Here is a 14,810-nt window from a genome sequence, read left to right on the forward strand (position 1 = left end):
AAATGTTTCATGGGTATTGATTATTTTTCTGTAAAACACACACCTAACCTTTTAAAATGTCCTACAATAACCACCAGAGGAATGCCTAGTTATAAGTAGATTAATTGACTATGGTCCTTTGAATTATGTAAGAAATAATTGACGATGGGCCGTTGAATTATTCGAAAATAATGCACCCCTCAAGTGGCGCTACTCAAATCGAGTCAATTATTCTGGTTATACCACACCTACCACAGACATTTTGACAGGTCAGGTGTTTGTTTTACAAAAAAATTATCAACACTCATGGAACATTTCTCAACCAACCAGAATAAAGCATTCAACATCACCGTGGTATAATTGAAAATAATGCACACCCGCGGTGTAACAACACGATTACCACATTGGGTGTGCATTATTTTCGAATAATTCAATCGTCAATTATTCCTTACATATTTGGCAGACATTCCTATACAAATTGACTTACAGTGCAGTCAGGCTTAAAGGGTTAGCCCATTTTCTTAAAAAAAATCCAGATAATTTACTCACCACCATGTCATCCAAAATGTTGATGTCTTTCTTTGTTCAGTCAAGAAGAAATTATGTTTTTTAAAGGAAAACATTCCAGGATTTTTCTCATTTTAATGGACTTTAATGGACCCCAACACTTAACAGTTTTAATGCAGTTTAAAATTGCAGTTTCAAACGACTCTAAATGATCCCAAACGTGGCATAAGGGTCTTATCTAGAGAAATGATTGTCATTGTTGACAAGAAAAAAAAAATGCACTTTTAAACCACAACTTCTCGTCTATCTCCAGTCCTGTGATGCGCCAGCGCGACCTCGCGCAATACGTCATCACGTCAAGAGGTCACGGATGATGTATGCAAAACTACGCCCCAGTGTTTACAAGTGTCGAGAAAGAGGACCGTCCCGAGATTGTTTTTTGCCGAATGATACTAATTAATGTCTTTGTGTCAGTTTATTGTTTAAAATGGTCCGCAAATATGCATTTCATATATGTAACATGTGACTTTTCCACGTCATTACGCAATTACGTGAGGTCGTGCCGGCGCATCACAGGACGGGAGATAGAAGAGAAGTTGTGGTTTAAAAGTGCATTTTTTTTTTTTCTTGTCAACAATGACAATCATTTCTCTAGATAAGACCCTTATGCCTCGTTTGAGATCATTTAGAGTACTTTGAAACTGCAATTTTAAACTGCATTAAAACTGTTAAGTGTTGGGGTCCATTAAAGAAAAATCCTGGAATGTTTTCCCTTAATAACATAATTTCTTCTCAACTGAACAAAGAAAAACATCAACATTTTGGATGACATGGTGATAAGTAAATTATCTGGATTTTTTTAAGAAAATGGACTAATCCTTTAACTTTTTATCAGTCTCAATAAAAGTATACTGTATGTAAAGCTGCTTTAACAATTAAAGAATTGTGAAAAGCGTTATATAAATTGAGATGAATTGAACTGTAAAAATTCCTTGTTGAACTTGAAATTGCAATTCATTTGAACTTTCTTGACTAGTGACGAGTTGTTACAAATTATAAAAAATAAAGTTGAAATAATTTAATTAAAGCTAATTCAACTTTTCCTTTTTAAGTTAACTCATGAAAGAATAATACAAATAAGAGAAAATTAGTTACAAATTTAAGTGCAACAGATATTTTTTTACAGTGCAAGTAGATATTTGCAAGCAAGGCTTTTTGGCGTGCAGCGCCTCCATCTGGACAAAAACTGTACATCTAAATTATGGTGTCATTTCTAAATGGGTACCCAACTGAAAACATATTTTGCTCATAAATTATTTATAAATCGTAATTTATTTGTATAAGGATTAAAGCTTTGTAGCCTTTTAACATGGCACCCATCCTTATGTCATAAGATTCGTCTGTTTACAGTTGTTGCTGGCAAACAAAAGAAAAAAAAAATCTTTTTTTTCTTGTATTTTATGCAATATCGATGTGTTTTTTAATCCAGTTAGCTGTACAACAAACTACAAACAAAACGTTATAACGCGATAAAACAATTTATTTCTACTTACTTGTATTTACGGGTAAAGAGCAGCAGATGGCGCTAAATTCTTTTTCATCAAGCCCTTAATAAACTCAATAAACGTATTAAAGGCCAAATTAGTATACATTGTTGACTTTACATTAAATTAGAATTAAAAGATGTCTTCCATGTAGGCTACAACTAAAAACTAAATTTTCTAAGATTTTTTAACTAGATTAAATAATGTAGTCTTCTGTTTTGTAGAGCATTGCATTAGCAGCAAAAAGGTCAGGGGCTCGGTTCCCATGAATGACATACTGAAGAAAATGGGTATATTTAGTAATACACCGTCACTTTGGGGAAAAGTGCCTGCCAAATGCATTAAAATGTCAATCTGATGTTCTTTTTAACAAGTCTGTAATCTGCAAGCTATCTGTTACACAATTGTAAATATGTAAGTATTTTTATCTCATAGAAACCTGACATCACAATTCACACACACACTGAACTTGTGTTGCTCCGGTGAACATATGGTGTACTTCAGCACACTCGGGGTGAAGTGGAAACTGCAGTCCTGTTTACATTCTCCAACAATAATGCTTCATCAATGTTTTATCAGCGTGCATTGTTGAATTTGTCCAGCTCTTGTGATGAGCATGTGCTAATATTTCCTTTGTCAAATATAGATGATGAGAATTCTTTCAGACCAGTCTATTTTTAGCTAATGCATGTGATATATAGACTTAAAATGAATGGATACATAGTAGCTCAATTTTCTTATTTTGTGCATGTGAACTTATGTTGTGTTTTGGATGCTGGTCTGATCCCCCACATGGATTTCTGGTGTTTGAACTAAGCCTGTCTGCTCAGCTTAGTTGTGACAAAACTGGCAACCCTTTTAGTCTTACCTACTGAAGAGCAAGCATAGACCATATTTTGTACATTTAGCAGAGGTCATTTATATTGTGATCATATGACTTTTTTTTTACATTTAATGACCCCTGACTAGCTGACCCTGGGTACTTTTACCCAGATGTTTTAGTTCAGTCTGCGGTTCTGATGACTCTCGATAGTCCTCTCACTCTTTTGCTCATCTGAATAATCCAGTACAATTGAGCTGCTCAATGGTCCTATCAATTACCAGAGCCTGAAACCCAACACCCCTGCTTGGCACACAGGGCTGCACAAGGACAATGCCAAATGGCTTGGCAGGGGGAGTACCTGTTCAGGTAACCGGACACTGAGGACACCCTCACAAACCCATAGCTCGCAAAGTCTCCAAAAGCTCACATTCATTCTGCAGAAGGTGAACTACAACTGAAACAACTAAAAGATGTTTAGTTTAGTGCGTGTAGAAGGTTGTTAGATGATTTGCACAATAATGTGTTTAAAAGTTGTCTCTTAGATGCATCCATGGGCGACATGGCATAGCCTCATCATTTGCAGCTCAGAACCTGGAGGTCCTTGGATGATTTGCAAGAAAGCTTAGCATCAAGTTGTGATGGTTGAGTGCATTCAGAATTTTGAATGAATCCAACTGGATCTGATAGGCGTTTAATTTCCTGAGGACTTGCTTCTATCTTCTGGCGTGATGCACGGGCTCCCGTGCTCAGCGCTGCAGTATTGTTTCGGTGGTCCCCCAGATCCGGTGGTCTCCCCTGAGCCTGCTCCATACCTGGACTCCGGACTCTCCAAAAATGGGTCAGATCTTACCGTTCTCAGCCAGCCCGGCTCAATAACCCCAGTCAGAACTGAAAGCCAGCGTTCATTCAGCTGCATCTCCATCCAGGCCAAAACTAATGGAGCAAATCCCAAAACCACAGAACTGGACCCACACACACGCAATTCATATCCATGCTCAGATGGCCTCTCAGAGGATGAGGATGTAAGCTCTATTCTGGATACCACATGGCCACATATTCCCCGTCCATCCATCATTAGGCTGCACAAGGTATGTTTTTTACAATGTAATGTTTGCATTACACTTCTTCTAAATTCTTGAAGGTCCCATCAACTTTCTAGTGACTGTATATTACCATGTAAAATTATGGCATTAAGTTGAGTGACAAGAAGTAAAATAGATCAATACTGTACAGTATGAGTGCATGCTTGTGCAAATGCATACACAGCTAAAACTATTAGCAATTATGGTCTGTCAAATTTTACATGACTAAACCAATTCAGATTATTATTACCTGAATTTACCTCAACTACACTGTCAGAAACTGTCAAATTTACCATCATATTAGTTTACCTCAGAGGTATAATGGTACTATATTTATACATATCTGTACCTAAACGTTAAATACTGTATTTCTGACCTTTTTAAATGGTTTACTGCCCCAGTGACAGCTTGGGACCATTTCTGACCATTTTTTTCGGACAGTGAAGACATTACTGTACTGCACAATATTTTTCTATTTTTAGACAGTCAAATGCAGAAATATTGTTTATTTATGTTCATTACCGTTTGAGAATACCCTACCTGATAGATTACTATATAAATATGATTTAATATTTAATATAAAGTTAGCATGTGTTAATGAAGCTAGCATGATTTAGTATGAAGATTTAAGGCTTGTTCGACTTCGTGCTGCGCCGCAAGAAATGACAGCCGGATGACGTCAAAGTACCGCGAGAATGATTCAAGAAATCATATTTCGTCTCGCTCTTGCAATACTTTGACGTCATCCGGCTGTCGATTCTTGTGGCGCTGCATGAAGTCGAACAGTTTAGTCTGAAGCTTGAATGATTTGCAGCTAGCATAATTTAGTAAGCTAGCATCCCTGCCGAAAAAATACCAGCAAGACCAGCATATGTTGTGTTTTGGTGCTGGTTTGCTTAACCAGCACCAAACCAGCATCAGCACCAGCATTAGCACCAGCTAAACCAGCACCAAACCAGCATAAGCACCAGCTAAACTAGTACCAAACCAGCATTAGCACCAGCATCCCATGCTGGTCATACCAGCAAGACACAGCATATGTTGTGTTTTGGTGCTGGTATGCTGGTGACCACCAGCTAAACCAGCATCAAACCAGCATAGACCAGCATAATTTCCATGCTGGTTTGAAGCTGGATTTTTAAGCAGGGATATTTTCGTATGAAGCTAGCATGATTTAGTTTTGAAGCTAGCATGATTTGAAGCTAGCATGATTTAGTTTGAAGCTAGCATGATTTAGTTTGAAGCTAGCATGATTTAGTTTGAAGCTAGCATGATTTAGTTTGAAGCTAGCATGATTTAGTATGAAGCTAGCATGTTTTAGTATGAAGCTAGCATGTTTTAGTATGAAGCTAGCATGATTTAGTTTGAAGCTAGCATGATTTAGTTTGAAGCTAGCATGATTTAGTTTGAAGCTAGCATGAAGCTAGCATGATTTAGTTTGAAGCTAACATGATTTAGTTTGAAGCTAGCATGATTTAGTTTTGAAGCTAGCATGATTTGAAGCTAGCATGATTTAGTTTGAAGCTAGCATGATTTAGTTTGAAGCTAGCATGATTTAGTTTGAAGCTAGCATGATTAAGTTTGAAGCTAGCATGATTTACTATGAAGATTTAGCCTGAAGCTAGCATGATTTAATACGGAGCTAGCATGATTTAGCCTGAAGCTAGAATGATTTAGCCTGGAGCTAGCATGATTTAATATGAAGCTTACATGATTTACCATGAAGCTGATTTAACATGAAAAGAAAATGCTGGGTGTTTCAACCTATGGTTGGGTCAAAAGTGTATATTTTGTAAATGAATTTGACTGCACATTATAGGTTTCTCCTTATTTTACACAAATTTAGATTAAATAATCCAACATGATTTTACGGAAAGTCGTGTTGTAGTCACGAAAATATTTGATCAATGTATTCGTGTCCATGGCACTAAATGTAGCTTTTTTGGTGCCTTAAGCACGAATGTTTTTGTCGTGTCACTTGCACAAATTTCTATATATAGTTTTTTGTGTCCGTGGCACGGCTTTCTGTTTCGTGTCATTTTATGTATTGTTTTCTCATTGTTTTTTTTCACTATTTTTAAATCATTGTTGCTTGGTGTTGGGGTTAGATTTAGGGTTTGGGTTAGGATGTACTTTTCTGTATTGGTTTCTACATGTTTTTCTTCCACTTTTAAAACTATTCTCGCCTGGAGCTGGGTTTAGAGTTGGGGTTTGGGTTGAGATGTCTAAAAATGTAACAGAAAGTGATTCTAACCCCAAGCGACAATGGTAAAAAAAAAGAAAAAGCAATGAGAAATCAATACATAATATGAAAAGAAACGAAAAAAAAGTTATGCAACGGACATGAAAATTTGTGCTCAAGGCACGGAAATATTCTGAATTTTGTGCCATATGGACACAAAATAAATGAATACATTTTTTTTGACTATAATATGACTATGAATAATCTTAAAAGTTACCCTTACAAAAATAAAATTAACCATGTTTTAAAAAAAACCAAACATGCCTTACCAAAAACATTATTTGTTTGCATTTTGAGGCAAAACAAAGGGCACTGATGTATTTTGAGATTTGTCAGTGCAAGTTGTTTTCAGTTTGGACAGCTCTTACATTTATTTTAGTCTAGGACTATCCTTAAGCCTTGTCTGTGAAACCGGGGCTTATTGTATGGGTGGGTCTCCAACCCTGCTCGTGGTAAGCTACCGTCCTGCAGATTTGAGCTCCAACCCTAATCAAACACAGCTGAAGCAGCTGATCAAGGTGTTTAGGGTTGCTTGATAATTACAGACAGGTCTCTTGGAACACGGTTGGAACTGAAGTCTGCAGGACGGTAACTCACCAGGAACAGGGTTGGAGACACCTGTGAGTCTAATTTGTGTTTATGTGAACTGAAATGCTACCCAGAACACGTGCATTTTTGCATTTAACTCTTTTGTGCAGTAGTATTCATAAAAATGCAAAAAATGTCATTAAACTTGTTTTTTGATAGATAAATAAATAAGAATACTTCCTCTGATGGTGGCTCCACCTACCCTCAGTTTATGATTGACTGAATTCTAGCATCATAGGAAAACCAACCACTCCTGTCAGTGCTTGATGACGACATACACATCTAATGAATTAACATCACTGCTGCCATAAATCCAGCATCCTTGTCTCTCCTTCACAATGATTGAACTTCTTCATACTGTATATAGCCTCTGGGTGCATGACCCCAATAAAGACTCAAAGAGTCATGTCTTTCTCGTGATAGATGCTTTTCTTTTTTCCTTGTAAATCTTCTTCAAAGACATCACTGAAACATTCACTATGTCTGCGTTTTACTGTACACCCGTTGTATATCTTTTGTTTTTTCCTGAGAGGCTTTAGGAAGAAACATTTTAATACAAAGATGACATTTAAATAGCTAAGCTGAAAGTGCAACCCCTAAAGCAATATTTTTTTATTCATATAGACAGATATGGCCGTGTGGCAGCAGTGCCGAAGCTGATGAGGGTGTTCATGTTGAAGTAATGTGTCAGTTTAAGACACCTGGCACCCACTGAGATACTGTAGGTCAGTTACAGTCTAATGCGGTGAAAGAGTGTGTGTACATGTGTGAGGTCATTAAAATGAAGTGGGGGGACGAATCCCATTAAAGGGCTATCACTTTTCTCCTGTAGACCCTGACATGGTGTATTCTCTGACATGTGAAACATGATTCACAGTTCAAACCACGTTAAGGTTATCAAGTTATCATCCCAAGTTACAAAGTTATCAGCACTGTAAAAAAAATCCGTAGAAATTGCAGCTGGGTTGCCGGTAATTTACCGTAGATTTAAATTTATGTTTTTTACTGCCAATATTTTGTTCAAAATTAAATGAACATTAAACATTTACAAGTCTTTGTCTTTACAGAGTAAAACTAAAAAAACAGCATCAAGCAAAACATTCTGGGAAACAAAATCTGAAGCAAAAAACAGAAAAAGGTTGATGATGATTTCTGGTTCCCAGAATGCTTTGCATGAGGCTGTTATTGTATAGTTTTATTCTGTAAAGATAAAGACTTGTTAATATTTCAAATTTATTTAACTTTGAACAAACTCTTGCCAGTAAATAACATAAATTTAAATCTACGGTAAATTACCGGCAACCCAGCTGCAATATCATTGTAATTTCTACTGATTTTTTTTTTACAGTATTAGGCATTTTTCAACCCCCTGAGTGATAGAGTGAAGCTTGGAATTGCAAGCATGAATACAAACTGTGGGAATATCAGATGAGATCTCTTCAATAAAACGACAAACTGTTCTTAGATTCGCTAAGATACCAAAGTCAGCAATATAAGCAGTATGAATTGAACATGATTTGACCATCCAGTGATCTGAGCTATTCTGTCAACATTTGTCCCTTTTATTCATTTTTAATGAGGAAATTTAAGAGAAAGGGTCTGAGACAGAACTGATACCTTGATGAAACATATACTAAAAATAAAGGTGCTTGACATGGTTCTTAGCAACAGTGCCATAGGAAAAAGTTTAAGTTATCCAAGTAACTTTATGGGCCCTATTTTAACGATCTAAGCGCATTGTCTAAAGCGCACAGCGCAACGTCTAAAGGGGCGTGTCCGAATCCACTTTTGCTAATTTAACGATGGGAAAAATGGTTTGTGCACCGAGCGCATGGTCGAAAAGGGTTGATCCTATTTTTTTTAATGAGTAATGGGAGTATTTTGGGCGTAACGTGCAATAAACCAATGAAAGTCTCATCTCTCATCCCCTTTAAAAGCCAGTTGCGCTGGCACTATGTCTAATCCCTATTTAGATGACGGACTTTGTAAACTGAAAAACTAAGCGGAGGAAGAAGATCCCCAGTTTAAGAATAATGTTAAATAATTGTGTTGTTTTTCACTTGTATTGAAATTGTTATTTCTTCATTAAAACCTTTAAAATCCATTTTCTTTTAGTCATGGAAGTAAAAAAGCAGGCTTTTAATTGCTTTATATGTACGGCTATCCAGTATCATCAAAAAATAATTTACAAGTATGTAAGAAAAGGTTTGTATTGTAAAAATACTTCAAAACAGGAGATGAAGAATTTACAAAAGGCCCTTCGCAATGTTCAGCACTTGGACAACGTCAGTTTTTTTTAAGCAAAGAGTTTTTTTAAGCATTACTTAAAAATGTTTCTCATCTTACCATATCCACAGGTACAGAGTCATCATATACAATAAATCCGTGAGTTAGCATTAAAAAAAAAAACATTTAAACAAAGATGCATTTGTTTAAAGTAAAGCATTTATTTACTTACCAGGCTACAGGTGAAGCAGCTCTTTGCGTCTTCTAACGTCTCATAATAAGTCCTCATTTATGTCCAAGAGACTCAATAATAATCTTTTACATTCAATCCTTTAATCTTTCATATTTAAAAGCATTTTTGTGCTGCTGCGCATTCATGTATGTGATAAGCAAACCCGCGTTGTCGTCCCGTTTAGGCGCATATTACTAATGCACTCTTTAAATAAAAAAAAATAAAAAACATATTGCAGCATTGACTTTAGACCAGGTTTTTGTTGGTCAAAGGCGTAGTCTATTTTAGTTGCCTCAAAATAGCAACGCGCCATCAATGCACCTGAACACACCTCGTTTTCAGACCAGAACGCCCATGGGCGCAAAAGGGGGCGCAAATGCATTTGCTATTTAAACAACGCGGCGCTAAACGTGAAAATGATAATTGCGCAGGGTGGAAACTAGCAAAAGACACTTGCGTCGCGCATTGCGCTGGGTGTAAGATAGAGCCCTACAAGTCAAAGGGGACATTTTTTAAAGGGGACATTTCACTTTTTTAAGATGTAAAATAAATCATTGGTGTGCCCAAAGGACGTATGTGAAGTTTTAGCTCTAAATACCATATAGATAATTTATTATAGCATGTTAAAATTGCCACTTTGTAGGTGTGTCGTTTTGGGTGTGTCCTTTTAAATGCAAATAAGCTATTCTCTGCACTAAATGGCAGTGCCGTGATTGGATAGTACAGATTAAGGGGCGGTAGGGCTGTGCAATAAATCGTTTTTTAATTTCAATTTCAATTTTTGCACATTGTGTTTGCAAAAACAAGATAGTCGAGGTAAATCCATTAGTGTGCCGCATTCTGAGTTATAAATCAAGTGCACCACAACCAGCTGCGGTATTATCCCCTTCTGACATCACAGGGGGAGCTAAATTTCAATGAGCTATTTTTTCAAATGCTTGCAGAGACTGGTTTAACAAAACTAAGTTACTGAGTTGTTATTTTTCACATTTATATGTTAATAGAAGGACTGGGGACCCAATTATAGCACTAAAACATGAAAAAAAACAGATTTTCACGATATGTCCCCTTTAAAATGCTTACCATTATCTTCTCTAAAATCTTTTCCACTACAAAGAACCTTATGTGTAACAAAAAGTAATGGATGTACAGTAAGGGATAAAACAGGCAGCCGGTTGTTATCGCAGAAATAAGCCCTGACCGTGTGATCAGGACCCGACGCGAAGGGTCTTGCATCACACTGAAGGGACTTTCACGATAACAACTGGCTGCTTGTACACAATATCCTGCCTATTACACAGCACTTTACGTCATAAGTAAGATAAGAAACATTAAATATTGATTCTAAATATTTTATTTGCTCATTTATAATGAATGCAGACCTCCCGCGTGGAAAACCCAATTACTTTCGGTTTAAGGATAAGACGCTTAAATGTCAAGAACACTCTTTGGTTTAACCATTGTTAAATATAATGTCATGTATGTTATCAGAGGTGTATAATACTTAAGTATTTTAGTACATTTTCCAAGCATCTGTGCTTTATCAGAGTGTTTGTCTTGGGAAAAGATTTACTTTTCTTTACTAAAAGATGTTCACTACATTCTAAAGCATAGAATCATACTGTGTATTCATTATATATTGCATATTAAAATTGATTTAATGCCTAATTACATAAAAATTGTGTACTTTTACTTTCTTGAGTAAAAGTACGAAAATAATTTTTACTTAAGTAAAAGTACAAAAAAATACTAGATGTTTAATGTACTTAAATATTAAATATAAACCAAAAACTTGAAATTATGAAATGTAGTGGAGTAAAAATTATGATAGTATGTTTTGGAATGTATGTTTTCCAAAGAAAAACACTAATAAAATACGAATAATTGAAAATTTACTTTTATGTAGAAAGTAAAAATACTTAAGTACTATACAACTCTGTATGTTATCAAATGACATATTTATATTTCATTTTCTGTTATATTAAACTGTACCTGTCAAAATCATTTGCAGCATCCGGGTTACCGTGTGTTATTAGTTTTGAGTGGTTGTTATCTGAGAAAAACAAACTCTGGCCAATCAGAATCAAGCATTCCAATGAGCCGTGTAATAAAGGTTCTTTATGAAAATATACAGCCAGACAAAAAAAACTTTTAAAAACATCTTTTAATGAGTGTAACTGAGATTTTTATGACTGTAAGTTACTGTAAGAATTAAATAAAAAAGAAGAATAAATCAATATAAAATACATGAAAATATTGTTAAGAGCCATATTTCATTCTAGCAGGTCACTCTGGATTGGTTTCCCTTCTTATTATGAAAGTGTTATTTTTCTCATATAAGTCATTGAGTTTAAAAGCACCATTATGATTTATTTTAGTGGGAATGTTGGATTCCACATTACAGTTTATCTCCAGAGGCCTTTATGTTTTATGAGATCAGTGCACTGAGTTTTCATATGGCTCTAATAGTTGTTGGGATACGTCATTAATTAAAAAACGTAAAATCTTGTGTTTGAAACATTGACTAACAGCGTTTGTTTTGTTTTCTCTGTGTGTTTGATTTAGGAGCCGATCCAGGAAGCCCTGCCAGTCCGAAGAGATTATACTGAGTCAGAGGATGGAGTGTTATCAGGTACAAAAAATAAATACACACGCAAACATGCCTGCACACACATAGAATAACACACACTTCAAGGACAGATCATTACAAAGAGGTCAGCTATCAGAAAACAACACAGGTTTCCTCTGCTCTTTTCCTTTTGGGGACAGAGATTTGAAGAGGAAATATATTTAGACACACACAGTGGAAAAAGAGGGTTGTGCAGCATTTGTGGAAAATATAATCACATTGAATTGTGGCCTTGAATTCAGAACGGTCTGCAGTGTGATGCTTTTTGACCTAGTCTGCTGTTTTATCAGGAATCTACAATAATTGTATTTTCCCCTTTATTAAGGAAAAAATATTTCCGTTGTTTTGAAGACATATTTCAGAATAACAAGAAGTTTGTGACTTTAATACTGAAATGTGTATTTTTCTTAATAAATGGAGACAACTATAAGTTTAATTTATACATTATTTACCATAAAATGTGTGTAAAAAAACATAGCTACATTGGTTCAACCAGTAAATTTTCAGATGTTTTACAGTAGCGTCTTTGGAAATGTATGCAATATTTATGCTGACCATACTTCATTATTTCACAATGATTGACAGAAAATATAAGTAGTGTTATATATAACTATATGTATTTGTTTGTGTGTCTGTGTGTGTTTAAGTGCATGCATATGTCTTTGTTTTAGAAAACATACCGAAAAATCATTAGTGGCTTCATGAGCTGGCAGTTTCAAACCAACAGCTGAACAATAAACCGCAAGGGAGACCAATGAGACCTTACATGGATACATTTGAAAAATCACTAGTTTCATTTTTTGTACCATCTTAAAGCTGTAGTGTTCTTCTGTGACTAAATTGGTAGAGCATTGCGTCAACATAGGAAAGGTCATGGGTTCAATCCCAGAGAACACAATGTATAGATTGAATGCATAGTTGCAACCTCAATATGTGACCCTGGCTGGACCACAAAACCAGTAAAAATTGTCAATTTAAACGATATTACAATATTTGCCCAAGGTACCACTATTTGAAAATCTGGAATCTTGAGAAATTCACTTTTAAATGTGCATTGTGTAACTTTTAGGAGGATCTCTTGACAGAAATTCTATATAATATACATAACTACATTATTAGTGGTGTATAAAGACCTGACATAATGAACTGTATTGTTTTTATTACCTTAAAATGAGCCTTTTTTATCTACATACACATTGGGTCCCCTTACATGGAAGTCGCCATAATGTTTCTACAGTAGCCCTAAATGGACAAACTTCTATACAACTGTCCCTAATTGTCTGGGAGGATGACATTTTTGTCCTGTGGCGGCTACCATATGCATTTTGAAATTGAAGGGAGGTGTTGGTTGCAATTCGCAATTTCACCACTAGATGCCGCTAAAATTTACACACACCACCTTTAAAGGGGACACATCATAAAAATCTGACATTTTCTATGTTTAAGTGCTATAATTGGGTTCCCAGTGCTTCTATCAACCTAGATATTTACTTAAAGGAGCATTTTACCCATATAAACATTACTCTTTATTGAAAGTGTGTCATATTTGTAGTCGAAATGTAACATACATTTAGAATTTGGTGCCTATTTGACCGAGAAAATGGGTGTTTGTGGTCTCATCCCCTCAACAAAGATATTGGACTTCCTTCTTACAATGATGCAAAATGATGATTTTTACATCATTGAAAGAAGGAAGTGCAACACTTAAATCTGTATTTCTCCTGTCTCAGCGGCAACTGAGGAAATGATGCATGACCATTCAAAAACATGACTGGGGTTCTAACTATACAAAGCTTAATGCAAATGGGTGAAGTGTCCCTTTAATATCCTAATGATTTTTGTCTTTTGCTACAAACCCGTGCTACTTATAACTTACGGTTTTGTGGTCCAAGGTACATAAATATGTAAAAAAATTGTAATTATCTGTCTTAATTCTTTCACATGCCATCTATAGTAATAGATGTTTTAAAGGGGCCATGACATGAAAATGTGACTTTTTTGATGTTTAAGTGCTGTAGTTGTGCCCCCAGTGCTTCTATCAACCTCGAAAATGTGAAAAAGATCAACCCAGTAACTTAGTTTTGGTAAACCATTATCTAAATGTAAAAAAATAAGACATGGAAATTTATCTCCCCTTGTGATGTCAGAAGGGGATAATACCGCCCCTTAATCTGCACTATCCAACCACGGCACTGCCATTTAGTGCAGAGATCAACTCATTTGCATTTTAAAAGGACATACCCAAAAACGGTACATACAAAGTGGCATATTTTGAGCTTAAACTTCACATACATATTTTGCGGACAGCAAAGATTTATTTGAAATCTTAAAAAGTCTTGTGAAATGTCCCCTTTAAAGTTGTCCAAATTAAGTCCTAAACAACACATTACTAATGATAAATACATTTTTACAGTAAGAAATTTACAAAATATCTTCCAGTGGAACATGATATTTACTTAATATCCTAATGATTTTTGCCATAAAAAATAGATAATTTTGACCCATACAATGTAATTTTGGCTTTTGCTACAAACATACCCATGATACTTATGACTTATGGTTTTGTGGTCCAAAGTCACAAAGCATAAAAATAAAAAATAAATTAATTCGTACACATGCCATCAAAAGTAGTAGATGTTTCAGACAGAAAACCATTTTTGAAAACAACTTATTTTTTTGTTTGTTAACAATAGTGGTGCAGAAATGAGACACATCAGCTTCAAGCAATGATTTACATTTACATAACAGATGCATGACTATATCGCAAGCCTCCGAAAACAAGCATTAGGCTATGAAGAAAGGTTTGTGGGTTGTGTTTCTAATGACAGATCTTCTTCATTAAACTGCGGCTTGCAGAGACAATAATCATTAGATGTGTGTACCCAGCCTGTTCCAATTGATTGCTCCCAGCAATGACTTCCCTTAACACTAATCCTTTTATTAAGGGCGTCAAATGTG

At 35.5% G+C, this 14,810-nt stretch overlaps 1 long non-coding RNA gene across 1 annotated transcript; it reads left to right on the forward strand.

Annotated features, from left to right (window-relative positions):
* Positions 1-3,582: 3,582 nt before the first annotated feature.
* On the forward strand, positions 3,583-12,611 carry LOC135769449 (uncharacterized). The gene is made up of 3 exons (XR_010542451.2): positions 3,583-3,941; positions 11,789-11,855; positions 12,524-12,611. It is a non-coding gene; the product is annotated as an uncharacterized lncRNA (long non-coding RNA).
* Positions 12,612-14,810: the final 2,199 nt, after the last annotated feature.

Source organism: Paramisgurnus dabryanus, chromosome 9 (assembly GCF_030506205.2).
Source record: "Paramisgurnus dabryanus chromosome 9, PD_genome_1.1, whole genome shotgun sequence".
NCBI lineage: Eukaryota > Metazoa > Chordata > Actinopteri > Cypriniformes > Cobitidae > Paramisgurnus > Paramisgurnus dabryanus.